This window comes from Triticum aestivum, chromosome 4A, assembly GCF_018294505.1.
Source record: "Triticum aestivum cultivar Chinese Spring chromosome 4A, IWGSC CS RefSeq v2.1, whole genome shotgun sequence".
Taxonomy (NCBI): Eukaryota; Viridiplantae; Streptophyta; class Magnoliopsida; order Poales; family Poaceae; genus Triticum; species Triticum aestivum.
Window position 1 is genome coordinate 632,133,345 of NC_057803.1, and position 17,314 is coordinate 632,150,658.

General features: G+C 47.9%; 1 long non-coding RNA gene across 1 annotated transcript; it reads right to left on the reverse strand.

Moving 5' to 3' along the window:
- Positions 1–276: 276 nt before the first annotated feature.
- On the reverse strand, positions 277–1,107 carry LOC123082771 (uncharacterized). The gene is made up of 2 exons (XR_006439112.1): positions 914–1,107; positions 277–587 (listed from the first exon to the last, which is right to left on the reverse strand). It is a non-coding gene; the product is annotated as an uncharacterized lncRNA (long non-coding RNA).
- Positions 1,108–17,314: the final 16,207 nt, after the last annotated feature.

A 17,314-nucleotide genomic window follows, 5' to 3' on the forward strand; every position in this document is an offset into this window, starting at 1 on the left:
TCTGGACATGATGTTTGGTGCATTATGCCTTGTGCTGACAGGAAACCTCCAAATTGCTTGTTTACATATTCAGTTCCATTGTCAGATCTGATCACCTGCACCTGCACATTAAATTGGTTTCACACATAGGCATAAAACTCCTGAAAACATTGGAATACCTCATCTTTATGTCGCATGAGGTACACCCAAGTCATGCGAGTGTGGCAGTCTATAAATGTCACAAAATATTTCATTCCACTAACAGAAACAACAGTACATGTCCACACATCAGAGTGAATCAGCATAAACGGGGATATACTCCTTAGCCCCTTACTCAAATATGAGATTCTTGTGTGCTTTGCATATTCACATGCATCACACACAAGCTTACTCTTGTCTACTCCACGCATTACATCAGGAAACATCTTACTCATCTTATCAAAAGCCATATGCCCCATGCGACAGTGATGGATCATCGCCATTGTCTCACTTACTCCAACTAATACATCCAAAATAGGACTAGCACCAGACCTAGACACATCACGATCCATATACCACAATCCACTACGCCTAGTTCCTGTCCCAAGTTTCCTTCCAGTCATCCTCTCCTGAATCAAACATATTTTCTTATCAAGAGTTATTCGGCAATCTATCTGATCAATCAAAGCACTTAGAGAAAGCAAGTTCACAGGAAAAGCTGGAACATGTAATACATCAGATAATTTAATAGTGGGTGTACATTGAACTGATCCAACTCCATTAATCGGTTGTGAGGTGCCATCAACAGTTTGTATTGCTTCACAATGTGTAATTGGGTACTGAGTATATGATTCAAACTCAGTTGAGGTACCCGCAACATGCTTGGATGCTCCAGAATCTAATATCTAATCTGGAAGGAAATCATGTGTGGATATAGATGCATTTGCAAAGTTACCTTCCCCTGTGTAGACAAAGTGGGCAAAGTTCCCAAAGGTGTTGTCCTCCTGGCTTCTACTCTTCGACTCCCCTTGAGAGGTTGTTGACGTCCCTTCTTCTTGCGTTGCCAAGTTAGTCAAGTTTGCTTTGAAGCCACTGGAATAATTTGAACCCCTCGAGTTACCTCTGCCTCTAACTCCCCGGTATCCACCTCGGCCGTAACCTCTTCCCCTACCATGTATTTCTCTGTGTTGTATTGTGCAATTGATGCTTATGTGACCTTTCTCTCCACAGTTGAAGCACTCTCTTGTCTCCTTCCATTCAGACACAGTAAATGCTGAGCGAGATGCATTCGCTTCTCTAGTCCTGGTCAACTTCAACCAGACCTCCTCCTGTGCCATTGCTGCAACTGCCTCCTCAAGCGAGGGGAGCTTTGGCTGATGAAACAACCCAGCACGCCTTCCTTCAAATTATGAGCTAAGTCCCTTCAAGAATTTCATCACTCTCCTACGCTCTACCCACTTCTTAGTAGCAACTATACATTCTGAATGTGGTAACTCTAGTGGATCATAGTGGTCTAAGTCAGCCCACAAATGCTGCAATTCTGCTACATACTCCATCACCGACTTATCCCCTTGTTTTAGCTCATTTACTCTATCCTCAATCTGCGCCATAAGCATTATGTTCCCTTTCCCGGAGTACAATGTTTCCAGGGTTTTCCATACCTCTGCTGCATGGGGAAGAGTCTCCACGGCTGCTGCAATGGATGGGGTCAAGGAGTTCAGCAGCCATGCCACCACCAGAGAGTCAATGACACTCCACTTCTTCCACTCTTCACTTGCCCTGTTCGCCGGTTCATCTACTTCCCCTCTGACATAGCCTTCCAGCCCCTTTGTCCTCAATATTAGCAATGCCCTTCTGGACCAGCTTAGGTAGTTTGTGACCCCTTCCATCTTGATTTCATTTGGCATCAGTTCTATTTTCTGTATCACCTCAGGCTGAGGAACAAGCGCACCTGAGGAAGCCACACCCTCCGCCTTGACAGTGATGAGCTCAGCTAGCTTCTCCAATGCCTTTACCAACCCCTGGTTGTCCCCCATCTTTCCAATCTTGAATCACACCACTAGCAACCTCCAGCAACCACTGCTCCCCACTTTCACCTCTCTACTACCTCCTCCCCTCAGATCTGGGATTCCACCTCTCCTTCTTCCACACAAGCCTTCTCCTCTCAGACAATCGCCAGCAAGCACAACCAGCCAACCACCATCACCACTGTTGGGGTTGGGAACCCAAGCTCTGACACCATGTAGAATCAGGGGAGAGAGGGGTGGCGGCTGGGATAGAAAGATGGCCTGGTATTGTATTCTATTGGAGTTAGGGTTTCCTGTACAAGGGGGCAGCACATATATAGGCTGCAGGGTTACATGGGCCACATGGGACACATGGGCCACATGGGCCATAAGCGCGCGCGCACACACACACACACACACACACACACTGAAATACAGATAAGACACAGCCCAACAAAGAGGTATGGCTTCGAGCGCACCAACCACCAGATACTATGGCGTGCCGATCAAGGTCATAAGCTAATGTGTCCCGGTCAAGATCATAACCTGATGCACTCGAGGATTGAATGATAGTTCGATGTGCGGAAATTCGCAGGGGTACGTAAGTGCGGGGGCACTCACCCGCAAAGCCCTACCGCCCGCTCGATTTGCCTCATGATTCACAAAGTAGTTGTTCGCACGAGGGCATAGTAAAAAAAAATCCCTCAAAAGGCTTTAAGTTTCAACAATTAAGCTTATGGTTTTTGCATCTAAAAATGACCAATTTCAGCAAGTTTAAGAGATATATTTTTAAGCAGTTTTTTCTATCGGTTGTCATGGAGATTTTCGTGCATCCAGTTCCAAAGTAATTTTAAGCAATTTTTTCGATCATAGACACAAAATAACTGATATTTATCGGTCGCTAGTCTAAGTTTCAACACTGAAACTTTACTTTTTTTAAAGTCGTCAAAATATATTCAAAATGGATCTTATATCAAAGCGCTGATCACAAGAAACACGAATATGAAAACAAATCTTTCTTTGGAATTTTCATTTAAAGCATATAGAACTTTGAAAATCGGAAGCAAAAATAAAAAACCGGCACCAGGGACCTGAGCGCCCCTGCAGTTGGGTGCCGCAAATCCTTGCCCGTTTGATGTGTGCTTGATCAAGTGAGAGTTGCTCGAGACAATATGACACTAAAACTCTATCGCGAATACGCGAAACACTTGCGTATCATTGTATTGATCATAGGAGAAGATTTGACAAAGACATCACAGAGATAGCCTTGATGCCGTACATAGGTGTAGCAATGGGGTCACCGGGAATATGTGATGTCTCCTTTTCATCAATAGTCAAAATAGCATGACTGATTGTGGTTCAATGTCTCAATGGTCCGTTCCGGCTTGGACCCAATGCTGGAGATCTAAACTTGTCAGATTGAGAGATCAAAGTCTGCTTAAGAAGAACTCTGAAAAACAAATTCGGGCATGTCACGTGCATGTGTGTGTGTGTGTGTGTGTGTGTGTCCGCGCGCGCGCGTGTGATTGAGAGATCAAAGTCTGCTTAAGAAAAACTCTAAAAAACAAATTCGGGCATGTCGCGTGCGTGCGTGTGTGTGTGTGTGTCCGCGCGCATGTGTGAGAGTGCGCGCGCCCCAATTCAACCTTCTTCCATGATGGGAAGCTTCTACTGTCAGTTGTGTTGATGGTCTTAAACTGGTCATCTCACGGTGACGTCATGAAAGTGTGTTGTTGCACACTACTGTGTAAGGAAAATTTGCAGGAATGGTTAGATTTTGCTGAGAAACAGTTTCTCTTTCTCTCTCCCATCTGCGGTGGCTAGGTCACTCATCCCCTTCAAGCTTTGTCGGCGAGCCCGTGGATCCACCTTCCCTTTGCCTGCCTTTCAAACGACCTGTGGCGGGGAGGGGAATCCCAGTGCCGCGTCTCCAGCTAGTAGTTTAGGTTAGGTTTTTTTTTTCTTGCAAGAGCGGTGTTCTGGTGGATGGCAATGCTTCATTTTTGAGTTGGTCTTCTGGGCTTCGATTCTCCTCGAGTTCGTCCATTGAGACGAAGTCTACTGAGCTCCGGCTTAGATTCCTGTTGTCTCCTTGTGGCGACCAAATTAGGATTTCCCGCTGTGCGTGCGTGATGGCGAGATTTGACGCCAGACGCTTCAGATTGATTCAAGGGTTCAATGATGACAATTGCGGCTCTGGAGCACTACTCTTTAGGGGCATGTGCACGAAGACTTCGCGGCTGTCACGGAAAGGTCTAGCCATCTCTGGAAGGAGAGCGGCATGTCAACGGCTCAGTTTTGGCGGTGATGCAGGGTTCTCTATGTAACTTTTATTAGAACTTTTAAGTGCTTCATACGTATAAACATTTATACTAATAGATTTGGGTCATTTTTCACACAAAAGAAGAAGAGATACATGCCGAGTGAGAACCTCACAAGATCTGCAGAGGCTAATATAGCAGTCCCTGCTAGTGTTGGTCAGGTCGAGGAAATCAATCCATTCGTGGTCTTCAATTTCTTTTATTTCCCACAGCTGGTATTAGTTCTGGGTTCCTCTAGTTCCTTACAGTGATGATGCAACCAAATGCTCATGGTAGGTCTTGAAGGAAAAAAAGTCAGAAGAAACTTCATGGACACGGGACATACTTATGTGGTCTCACGCTCCAGCTACGGCGACATCTCTGATCTGAAGAATTCTTGGTTGGAAGCTAGCTAAGCTCTCAGATCGGGTGTTTCTGCCGGGCGCAAACACACAATTCAGAGCAGAGATGAATAATTCAGAGCAAAGAGATGGTAAAAAAAAAAGTCAAAGCAAAGAGCCAAAGACGCATAATTCAGACAAACAAACGCACAATTGAATCCGAAACTCCCCTCGCTGGCCGAAATTCAGCATTCTCGTCTGGCCCGGAAGCGAAAGAATGCAAGAGGCAGCATGGTTTTCATGGGCTTTCTTGAATCATCAACAGACGGAGACGGCCGAAGAGAATTCAAAGAGAAACAAATGCACAAAAATCCCCATGAGGCCTCTCAAATCTGCAAGCTGCTCGCCCGTGTTAAAGTGTATAATGTAAAACGTATGTACGGTACATGTATAAACCGTACATACGAGTAGATAAGGGATTGAGGTTGCCTTGTAATCCGGTTGTTAGGGTTGTTGCAGATGATCTCGTATATCTCTTGTATAGATCATTACTTGGAGATCAATCTAGCAACTACCTGACAACTAACCCTGTAATCTTTGTGCCTATATAAACACGCAGCGCATCCCTGCTAAGGCATACGCTTCACGCTATTTTACATGGTATTCAGAGCCATTCTCCTCTAGCACATCCTCTCTGCGCCGCCATGGCTTCCACGAGCACCGCTGCCCTGTGTTTTGATTTTCGGTTTGAGCTTTTTTTCGCCCTAGGCCGAGATGGCCAAATTTCGGCCATTTTCAAAAATTTCGGCTGAAATTTGACCAAAATTTGACTGCAATTTGATTTAAATTTGACCAAAATTTCCCAAATTTGAGCAATTTCGACCTAAATATACTTTTCGCCTCAGGCCGAGATGGCCGAAATTCGGCCGAAATCCACTTTTTGCTGCCGAAAATCAAAACACAGTCGCTGCCGCCGCCGCATCCGTCCTCATCCCCATAGCCGAAAAACTCCATCGCTCCAACTTCAATGTCTGGCGTGCGCAAGCCCTAGCCACCATCCGCGGCGCCCAGCTAGTCTCCTACCTCGATCCAGAGAGGGAGATCCCGGCGCCTAAGCTTGCCGACAAGGACGGCAAGCCTACTAACGTGCCCAAACCCGGCCTATGAGATCGATAGGGCACGAGATTTTCAGGTTCTAAGCTTTTTGTTGAATTCCATCTCACCCCTTGTGATGGTTCAGATTGCAAACTGCATCACGGCGTCAGCAGCATGGACTGCAATCACGGAGATATTCATCTCCCAGACGCAGGCGTCCATCGTCAACACGAGGATCACCCTCTCCACCACCAAGAAGGGGACTTCCACCATCGCCGAGTACCTTGGCCGCATGAAGGCCCTTGGCGATGAGATGGCTGCCATCGGCAAGCCGCTCACCGACGACGACATGGTGTCGTACATCCTCGCCGGACTCGACTTCGACTACATGTCCTTCGTCTCCTCCGTCTGCGCCAGGACCGTCCCCATCAAGCCCAACGAGCTCTACTCCCAGCTGATCAGCTTCGAGAGTCACCTCGCCATGTTCGAGGGAAACTCATCATCATCCCACTCCTTCGCCAACGCCGCCTCTCACGGCGGCCGTGGTGGCTTCACTCGTGGAGGCCACGGCAGGAACGGAGGTGGCTATGGCCATGCTAGTGGCCGTGGCAATGGAGGCAACGGCGGTCGTGGCAACGCCAATGGTCACGATGGCCGTGGCCATGCAGGAGGAGGTGACCCCGACGATCTCCCGGAGGTCTTCTGTCAGATCTGCAAGAAGCCAAACCACACGGCTATCGAGTGCTACCGGCGCTTTGACATCGCATTCACCAAGGAGAAGAGTGCAAGCGCCATGTCCAACTCATCCTATGGCGTCGCCACCAACTGGTACATCAACACTGGCGCCACCGACCACATCACCGGCGAGCTGGACAAACTCACCATGAGGGAGAGGTACAATGGCCATGACTAAGTGAACATGCGCAACGGATCAGGTATGAAAATTACTCATGTTGGTCAAGCTTATGTTCGTACTCCCACTCGCAATCTGCATCTAAAAGACGTCCTTTATTCTCCTAAAGCCACAAAAAATCTTGTTTCTGCCCATCGTTTGTCTCAAGATAACCATGTGTTTCTTGGAACTCACCCTCGCTCATTTTTCATCAAGGACAAGGCAACGAGGAGCACCCTCCTCCAAGGCAGGTGTAGAGCCGGTCTTTATCCCCTATCATCAGCTTCTTTACATCCGGGCAGGCAAGCTTTTGGTGCCACCAAGATATCTCCTTCAAGGTGGCACACTAGATTAGGTCATCCGTCTTTGCAAATTGTCCAGCATGTTCTTAGCCAGAATAAAATTCCTTTTTCCAATCAAGAATTGAATAAAGAAGGACTGTGTGATGCATGCCAAAAAGGCAAAAGTCACCAGCTCCCGTATCCGAATTCTAGTAGCACTTCGAATGCTCCTTTAGAGCTCATTTTCTCTGATGTATGGGATCCTGCCCGTGATTCTATAAATAAGAAAAACTATTATGTGAGTTTTATCGATGATTACAACAAGTTCACCTGGATATTTCTTCTCAAACATAGATCTGAAGTTTTAAAGTATTTCATGAATTTCAAGCACTTGTCGAGAGACTCTTTGATCGTAAAATCATCACCATGCAAACAGACTGGGGTGGTGAGTATGAGCGTTTGAACTCCTTCTTTCGCCAAATTGGCATCACACACCACGTTTCTTGCCCACACGCTAACCAGCAAAACGGCTCTGCTGAGAGAAAACATCACCACATCGTCTAAGTTGGTCTCTCCCTCCTAGCACATGCGTCCATGCCCTTGAAATTCTGGGATGAAGCATTCATTGCTGCCACATACTTGATCAACCATACTCCCACCAAACTAATAAACCTTGAAACACCTTTGGAAAAACTTTTTCATGACAAACCAAACTACCATGCTCTTCGCACCTTTGGCTGTGCTTGCTGGCCTAATCTTCGTCCTTTCAATTCTCAAAAGTTAGAATTCCGATCAAAGAAATGTGTGTTTCTCGGTTATAGCAACCTTCACAAAGGTTTCAAATGCCTAGATATCGCCGTTGGACGCGTCTACATCTCCCGTGACATTGTGTTTGACGAAACAATTTTTCCGTTTGCTGCTCTAAATCCAAACGCCGGCGCCCTCATTAGATCTGAAGTTCTTCTTCTCTCTGAAAATACCTTGCTTACTTCTGTTGATCAGGGGGACGAACATCTAGCCAATGATCCTTCGGGTAATTTTCATGCAAATCCTGCTATAAGTTTTGGTGGAAATCCTGTTTTGGGTCATGATTTTATGCAGCAGCAAGAGACAAACACAGGACATGAGGCGGATTCAGGTGCTTGGCCAGATCCTGACGGCAGCGATCCCGAAGGCGATCCGTCCTCGCCTGACTCGCCATGCAGCGGCGACGTATCCGCCTCAGGGCCAGGCGGGCCATCGTCAGGCGGCCATGCGTCCTCCCGCGGTCCCGGGGGCGACCAAACGACGTCTCGTGGATGGCCCCACACTGGTGGCGGGCCATCGGCTCCGACGCGTCCGACCGGGTGGTCCCTCGACTCCGCCGACCAACCAACTGGGCCTCGACAAGTGGCCCAGCCCGACACAGACGCGGGAACGGGCGCGGGCGCGCCGCTGCATGGCCCCGACAACATCCGCCTTGGATCGGGCATCACTGGATTGCGTGCTGCCTCGGACTCTGCCGGATCCTCTACGCCACGGAATTCTGCTACAGCTCCTGTGCCAGTGCCGAGAACACGATCACAACATGGAGTCTCCAAACCAAAAATTCGTACTGATGGTACGGTCAGGTATGACAAGCATTTTGGTGGTCTTGCTGTCACGGGTGAACCCAATAATCTAAGTGAGGCTTTTGAAAGTAAAAACTGGAAAAATGCTATGGATGAGGAATATAATGTTCTTGTTCAAAATAGGACTTGGCACTTAGTCCCTCCAGCACGGAGGAGAAATATCATTGATTGTAAATGGGTTTATAGAACTAAACGGAGAGCTAATGGACAGATAGACAGGTACAAGGCTAGACTGGTAGCAAAGGGTTTCAAACAAAGACGTGGTATAGATTATGAGGATACAATTAGCCCTGTTGTTAAAGCAACTACTGTCAGACTTGTTCTCTCTGTTGCAGTATCAAACAGTTGGAGTCTTCGTTAATTGGATGTGCAGAATGTGTTCCTTCTTGGAGTTCTAGAGGAGGAAGTTTACATGAAACAACCACCTGGGTATGAGGTAAAAGGCAAGCAACATCATGTGTGCAAACTTGATAAAGCACTATATGGTTTAAAACAAGCACCTAGAGCATGGTACTCTAGGTTAAGTGAAAAACTTTGAAGGCTTGGATTTCGACCCTCAAAGGTAGATACATCTCTCTTCTTCTATAAAAGAGGCAAAGTAATCATTTTCATGTTGGTATATGTTGATGACATAATTGTGGCTAGCTCATCACAGGAAGCAACTAATGCACAATTAGAAGATCTAAAGAAGGATTTTCTCTAAAAGATCTTGGTGACTTGCATTATTTCTTGGGCATAGAAGTAAAGAAGGTAACAGATGGTATAATTCTAGGTCAAGAAAAATATGTGTCAGACATACTGAAGAGATCAGGTATGATGAATTGTAAGATTTCAAACATGCCTCTTTCAACCATTGAAAAATTGTCTAAAGAAGAAGGTGAGCCTTTGGGAGCCGAAGGAGCTACAAATTATAGAAATGATGTAGGTGCTCTGCAATACTTAACACTTACAAAACCTGATATATGTTTTCTTGTCAACAAAGTATGCCAGTTTTTGCATGCTCCTACTCTTCGGCATTGGACTGCAGTTAAAAGGATTCTGAGATATCTCAGAGGTACTATGAGTACAGGGTTAAATTTCACAAAATCAACCTCAACTTTGGTAAGTGCCTTCTCTGATGCAGATTGGGCAGGCTGTCCTGATGACAGAAGGTCTACAGGAGGTTTTGCAGTTTTCTTTGGACCAAATCTTATATCCTGGAGTGGAAGGAAGCAAGCAACTGTGTCAAGATCTAGCACCGAAGCTGAATACAAAGCTTTGGCTAATGCTACAGCCGAGTTGATATGGGTTCAGGCTCTGCTTAATGAACTTGGCATAAAACACTCTTCTGTTGCACGCCTATGGTGTGATAACATTGGTGCTACTTATTTGTCAGCAAATTCAGTATTCCATGCAAGGACAAAACATATTGAGGTTGATTATCATTATGTTCATGAAAGAGTAGCTAAGAAGCTACTAGACATATGGTTCATTCCTACGAATGATCAGGCCAGATGGTTTTACCAAGGCCTTGTCATGGAGCAAGTTGCAAGAGTTTAAGAACAATCTCAACTTGGTGAAGTTGTGATTGAGGGGGCGTGTTAAAATATATAATGTAAAACATATGTACGGTACATGTATAAACCGTGAGTAGATAAGGGATTGGCGTTGCATTGTAATCCGGTTGTTAGGGTTGTTGCAGATGATCTCGTATATCTCTTATATAGATCATTACTTGGAGAACAATCTAGCAACTACCTGACAACTAACCCTGTAATCTTTGTGCCTATATAAACACGCAGCGCGTCCCTGCTAAGGCATACACTTCACGCTATTTTACAGCCCGGAGTTCCACGGACACTACTGCAGCACGCACAGAAGACGTGCAGAGCGCACTGGCGGACAGGCTTTGTCTCGCACCAACCGCTCCTGCATTGCTCTGTTCTTTGGTGAAGGAGCGGCTCAGTGAATTGGACGCATTGCACGTATTCCCCACGCCTCCCATTGCCACAACTATGTAGGTCAAGTTTTAGCGTCACACTGTCCAGACTACGAAGCAACTCTAACCCAAAGCACAAGTTGAACTATCAATTCGATACTCAAGTGCAGCAATCGTTGGAACGTATTTATAGAAAGAGAATGGGTAGCACCGTGAAGTAATTGTAGTGTCCTTCACACATTCGTTGCATCACTAGATGGTACTAGTACTTTATAGCTAGATAATTTTACCGCCCGGTTCACTCCAGAAGATATGCATAGTACGGTTGAACTTCTGCATACACCAATCAAAAAGTTAGAATAAAGGTAACGTATATATAGTTGTTGTTTCCTTGGAACAACTGTTTTCTTTCCTCACGGTACAGCCTGTTTGCATTCTTTTAAGAACATTCTCATATATCTTTTTGTTGTAAAACGATCATTGATACATGTGGACAACTATATATAAACTTAAGAGACTGGTAAGCGACCCTGAATGTTAAACACATGCCTGGAAGTTAAAAGGATTGGAGATTCGAAGGTGAGGGCCCACTTACGGAGGATTCGAAAATGCAATACATTCTCCATTCAAGTTTAGAAGTTCACTCGAATTTTGAGCCCCAAATTGATTAGAAATCTGACTAACATATTTCTCCAATATAATAGTACTTTTATTTGTCAAAATTTAAGTCAAAATTAAGCTCAAAATTGGAAGAGAAATTATAAACTCAAACAGGTGAAGTAAGTATCATGATTTGTTCACATACATGTACCTTTCCCTTCAACGTGTCAGACTTGTAGCATCAAAGCCAATATCCTTACCAAATTATAGTGCATATTAAAGTTGAGGATTCTTGATCAAAAAAATGAAATTATAGGTCGAACCTAACCAAAGGCCCACATGAATGGTTTATGAGGCACGTGAAGGCGCACCCCAGCTATCGGTAACCTAACAAGTTATGATCTCCTGCACAGTGGTGAACCTATAGCAAATTGTTAAAGCCTGGGCACAGCACAGGTAAAAAATACTTCAATTTGAGCTACCAAGAATCACAAGTATCACATATTTAGGTAAAAGTAAGGAGAACTATTACATGCACTAATATAAGGAGAAATCTTCACAACTCTAAAATTTGAACAGGTCCAACTAGAAATGGGCACGATCAGCATTTAACTGCAGAATTTCTGTAAACTTACGAAGAATAGCTCATGTAGTTGCCGCGTGCCACCGATGGTCCTCGCCATCTCTGGTCTGATGTTGCTGCCTTGTGATTCTGACCTTACGATCTCCCTGCCGCCACCGGTCGTCAGCGCTCCATCTTCTAGCTAGGGCATGGAGGCGTGCAGTATGTTGCGTGTGCATTTGCAAGTGGCCACCTCGCATAGATGAGCATGCTCGAGAATGTGACAAGCGATCGATCCATTTCCTTCAGGTTTCCATTTATGCATTCAGGAGCCTGTGGCTAATTATTACCCAACAATTGAAGTTGGTAAATGGGCCGATGGCTATCGCTGAAACTGTCGAAAACTACAATCTGTACCGATGGTCCTCGCCATCTCTGGTCTGATGTTGCTGCCTTGTGACTAAGCCCAAAATGATAGGAAACGGCCTAGCTTTACCAGTTAAGTAATCCCACCTCCAGAGAACTATGCTAAGATTCATGTTGATGCAGGTGTTCGAGCACAAAGGGCGGGAACAACAGCCGCGGTTTTCCGGGACAGTCATGGCAACTTCTTGGGTAGCTCTGCATTGTTGATTGGTGGAGTCGGCGATCCTGCCACCCTAGAAGTGATTGCTTTCCGTGAGGCCCTCGCTCTTGCGGAAGATCTTCATCTAAGTCACTTTATCATGGCATCTGATTGTAAGCAAGTGGTGGGCAGCCGGGGCCATATGGAGCAATCATAAGCGAAATCAGATCTAGATCAACTATTTTTTCTTGTAACTTCACTTTTGAAGAAAAAAAAACTTTTGAAGGGCATGCTGTAAATTACGAAGCTCATAGTTTAGCAAAGTTTGCTACTACTTTAGCTCAGGGGCGTCATGTATGGCTTGGCCAGCCGCATAACCCAGTTTGTATCCCACTGTCTCAGGAATTTGATCAATAAAAAGTGGCTTTTCCCCTAAAAAAGTTAAGTAATCCCACGTTATTTTTCAGTACAGATTGTAGTTTTCGACAGTTTCAGCGATTTCAACAGCTCCGGAAGCTTGCTGTAGTTGAGATTAGCGGGACATCGAGCCCGGGCATGTGCTCAGGGTGCCCTGACGGTAAAGTCGCCCCTGCCCCCGCACTACACTACCGGACTCGCGGGCTATGCCTACGGCCCAGGGCCGTCGGCATAGGTCCTTTGCCGTCGGCATATATCTATGCCTACGGCTGCCGTCGGCATAGCCCCGTCGGCGTAGATCACGTCAGCGTAGATGTGTCAGACCGTCGGCGTAGTATAGCCGTCGGCACAGGTGCGTATGCCGACGGCCTCGGGATAGCCGTCGGCATAGTTTAGCCGTCGGCATTGTTTTCCGTCTCACGGCAACGGACGACGCCGTCAACAGCGCTGGCGATTCAGGGGACGACACGTGGCGCAGGTATGCCGACGGCTTGGCCGTCGGCATAGATTTCCATCTATGCCGACGGCCTAACCGTCGGCATATCTGCGCCACGTGTCGTCCCCCGGCTTCTCCTGGCGGCAGGGCTATGCCTACGGCAAAGCCGTCGGCATAGATGGAAATCTATGCCGACGGCTTTGCCGTAGGCATAGCTCTGCCACGTGGCGCCTCCTTCATATGCTTTTAGTTGATTAAAAAAACAGCGTCCGGTTGGCGACCGGCGAGCAGCGTGTCGAGCGTCCGGCGTACAGCATGTCCGGCGTCCCACGTACAGCATGGTCGGAGCAACAGAGGACGACTGCGGACATGGCCGGAGCAGCAGCCGCGGATGTGCAGAGGTCCCTTGCATCCGTCCAGACCCCAAGTCGCCCCCGTGGTCATCGTGGAGGTCGTCCGCGCGGCGTCGTCGTCGAGGTCGCCACCGTGGTCGTCGAGATCTTGGGAGAGAGAGGCAGACGGCCTGCACGGGCTCGATGGCGCAGCTGGTGGTGCGGCGGGCCTTGACTACTGCCCCCGACTAGGAGGTGGCTGCGGGAGGAGACTGTAGGCCGCGGCAACTCCAGCGCTGCTGCTTCTCCGGCGGTGCCGCTGCTACTCCGGCGGTGCTGAACGGAGAGAGGGAGATAGAGGAAGATGGCAGAAAGAGAAGGAGGAGGTGAGATGCATGGCAGGGTCCAGCGAGGGGCGTCGGAGGAGGATCTTGCGAGGGGCGGTGGCGCGGGAGTCCGGCGTGGCAGCGACGAGGGAGTTCGGCGGGGGGCAGCGGCGGGGTAGTCCGTCGAGGGCGCTGTACGTGCGCTGCTGCTGCGCTTCTGTGAGGAGAAAAAGAGATCGAGGAGTGGTTGGACTGTACGTGCACGTGGGCTGGGTTGATAGCTGGTGTGTGCGATGCGTGGTGGTGGTGGGCTGCCCCGCCACGTCATCGATCCAGGGGACACTGGTTCCAGCCAATAGGAACACATGAAATTTTTTGTGTTTGTTTATCCTACTAATGTTGACCAAATAAACATGTTAAAATACAGTAAATGTTCTCAAAAAAATTCCATGCATTTTAGGACTCATAAAGCTGTACCACGCCAAATTTCATATTCTTTAGACCTTGTTTACATTTTCAAAAAAATTAAGAAGTTAATACAGTTATGCGTGGGCTGTGTTTTAATAGTTTATATTTTTCCTTCTTTATGTTTTTTATTTCATATAGATTTTTTAATGTCTTTTATAGTTATAATTTTTCTTTTTTATGTTTTTTAATGTATTATTATTTCATATGGATTTGCAATGTCTTTTTAACCACTCGGCCCTCTCCTCTCCGGGAACCACACAGAGGAGAGGGGAGGCGCCGAACTCGAGCAGCTTCGTCTGCCGAGGCCGTGGCCTGGTCGCGGGTGTGGGAGCGCATGGCCGCCGCCTCGCGTGCTCGATGTGGAGCTTAGTAGGTCAGCTGAGTGAAGGGGGAGGGGGTCATCGACGGTGGGGGTTGGGGTGGGGGCGGCGATGGATCAAAGTCCGTCGGAGGGAGATGGTTCACGCGGGGACACCTGGGAGCAACATCCGGGCCAAAACCCACATCTACATCCCCTCTGTGTAGACCCGACGCGTCCGTTTCCCCCCTCCAGGTGCCGGCGGCGGCGCCATCCGTGAGGGGGGCCACACCCCGGAGACGCGTGCCGCCTCTTCGGACATGCCACAACACTGTACGGCATGTATGAGGGCCCGGTGCGACGCTCCGGTGGCATTGCTACCCCCATAGGGCCCCCGTCCCACCTAACCCTGGAGCGGGTGACCACGAGATCTAGCCCTTTGACTTTCCACGAACGGGCTTTGACCAGTGGACCTCTCCACCGGGTTGTATCAGGTCAGCCCATAGGAACACCTGGGAGCAACATCCGGGCCAGACCCACAGCTACATCCCCTCCGTGTAGACCCGACGCGTCCGTTTCCCCCCTCAAGGTGCAGGCGGCGACGCCGTCCGTGAGGGGGGGCACACCTCGGAGACACGTGTCGGGCGTTTGCAACCGCCACAACACTTCCAGACTTGTGGGATCGTTTATCTTTTTCTTTTCTTTTTCTCCTTTCCTCTAGATGGATGGATGGATGGATGTGGGGTGGACAGCTAGATGGATAGATGGATGGATATGCGCCACGTCATCAATCCGTGGCACAAATGTTTCCACCAATAGGAACCAATCTCATACAATTGTGTTCTTTCTCTTTTTTTTCTTCTAATTTCTTCTACCATCTTGGACCGATCGACGACGATCCGTGAGGAGAGAGGAGGGCGGCGAGGAGGAGATGGTGAGGTGAGGTGGGGAGGGAATGGATCGGGGAATGGTGTGTTCGGTATGACGACTATGCGGGAAATTGCAGATCTGCACGGCGGCCACCTGAAATGATGTCCAGAAGTGGTTTTGTCAAATCATATATGATGTCTTTGCGGTATGTGTAGGCCTAGTGCAACCCAAGGAGGGGCAGACCCCACCACAGGGAGGCGAATATACCTCGGCGGCATGCTGGATCCAGCTATTAAAATCGAATAAAAATCACACGATGCAGGAAGTACTCGGGACCTGGCACGGTGTCGTCATATGCCCCTTGTAGAGTGTGGTGAAATTTTGAGCACGTTTCGCAGAAGCCTGACCGAAGGTCGCTTGTAAACTACACCATCTCCGAGGTAGTATCTGGCTATTGAGAGAGAACGTGTCTGATTTGTGAAGGAAGTGCATTGCCCGTTGCTCCGTTGACCTCGAAACTTCTCGTGCTCTCAAAGGGGGCCATTGCATGACACGTGCCAGGACATGGCATTTCGGGCCCGCCTGCAATATTTGAGACATTTACTGCATCTGTAGGGTCTCAATGCGGGAAATTGCAGATCTGCACGGCGGCCACCTGAAATGATGTCCAGAGGTGGTTTGTCAAATCATATATGATGTCTTTGAGGTATGTGTAGGCCTAGTGCAACCCAAGGAGGGGCATGCCCCACCCCAGGGAGGCGAATGTACCTCGGCGGCATGCCGGATCCAGCCGTTAAAATCAAACAAAAATCACATGATGCTGGAAATACTCGGGACCTGGCACAGTATCGTCGTATGGTCCTTGTAGGGTGTGGTGAAATTTTGAGCATGTTTCGCAGAAGACTGACTGGAGGTCGCTTGTAAACTACACCATCTCCGAGGTAGTATCTGGCTATCGAGAGAGAACGTGTCCGGTTTGTGAAGGAAGTGTGTTGCCCGTTGCTCTGTTGACCTCAAAAGTTCTCGTGCTCTCAGAGGGGGCCATTGCATGACATGTGCTAGGATATGGCATTTTTCGGGCCCGCTTGCAATATTTGAGACATTTAGTGCACCCATAGGGTTTCAATGCAAGAAATTGGAGATATGCATGGCACCACACCCCCGAGCCCCGCGCTAGGTGTTTGAAGTTGCCACCACACTTCATGGCATGTAAGAGGAGCCATCACAAGATTTGGTGGCATAGCTAGCCCCCGAAGGCCACCGACCACACTCGTAGACACGCGAAGAACAATCCGTACATATGCAGATGTATCTATGGCCTATGTGGCATGCCAGCGTGGCTAGGGCCCACTGTCAGCCAATGTCACATTGTAGATATGCAGAGAAGCCCTTTGACCAATGGACTTCTCCACCTCGTTGTGATGGGGTCAGTCCATGTGAAGACTCCAGAACAAGGTCCGGGCCCTACCCACCACAAGATTCCCTCTACGTCAACCCGACGCAGATGTTTCCCCCTCCAAGTGTGGGCGGTAGCGCCGTCCGTGAAGGGGGTCACACTTCGGAGCCCCGTGCTAGGTGTTCGAAGTTGCCACCACACTTTGTGGCATGTAAGAGGACCCATCACAAGATTTGGTGGCATAGCTAGCCCCGAAGGCCACCGACCACACTCGTAGACACGCGAAGAACCATCCGTACATATGCAGATGTATCTATGGCCTATGTGGCATGCCAGCGTGGCCAGGGCCCACTGTCAGCCAATGTCACATTGTAGATATGCAGATAAGCCCTTGCATTTTTTATTTATGTTATATATAAACGCCTAAAATAAAATGAAAGAAAAATAGATGGTGGGGTTTTGAAACTGTGGACTGTGTAAGGGAAGGTGGACAACCACAACAGGGATGATGATTCATGTTTAAGTACCACGCCTAATTTGTATATCATGTAATTAACATTGTTCCAAATACGAGTTTTGAAACTTTTTTGAAATACGTGTTAGACATTTTCGGATGGTACGGAACATTTTAAACTACATGAAA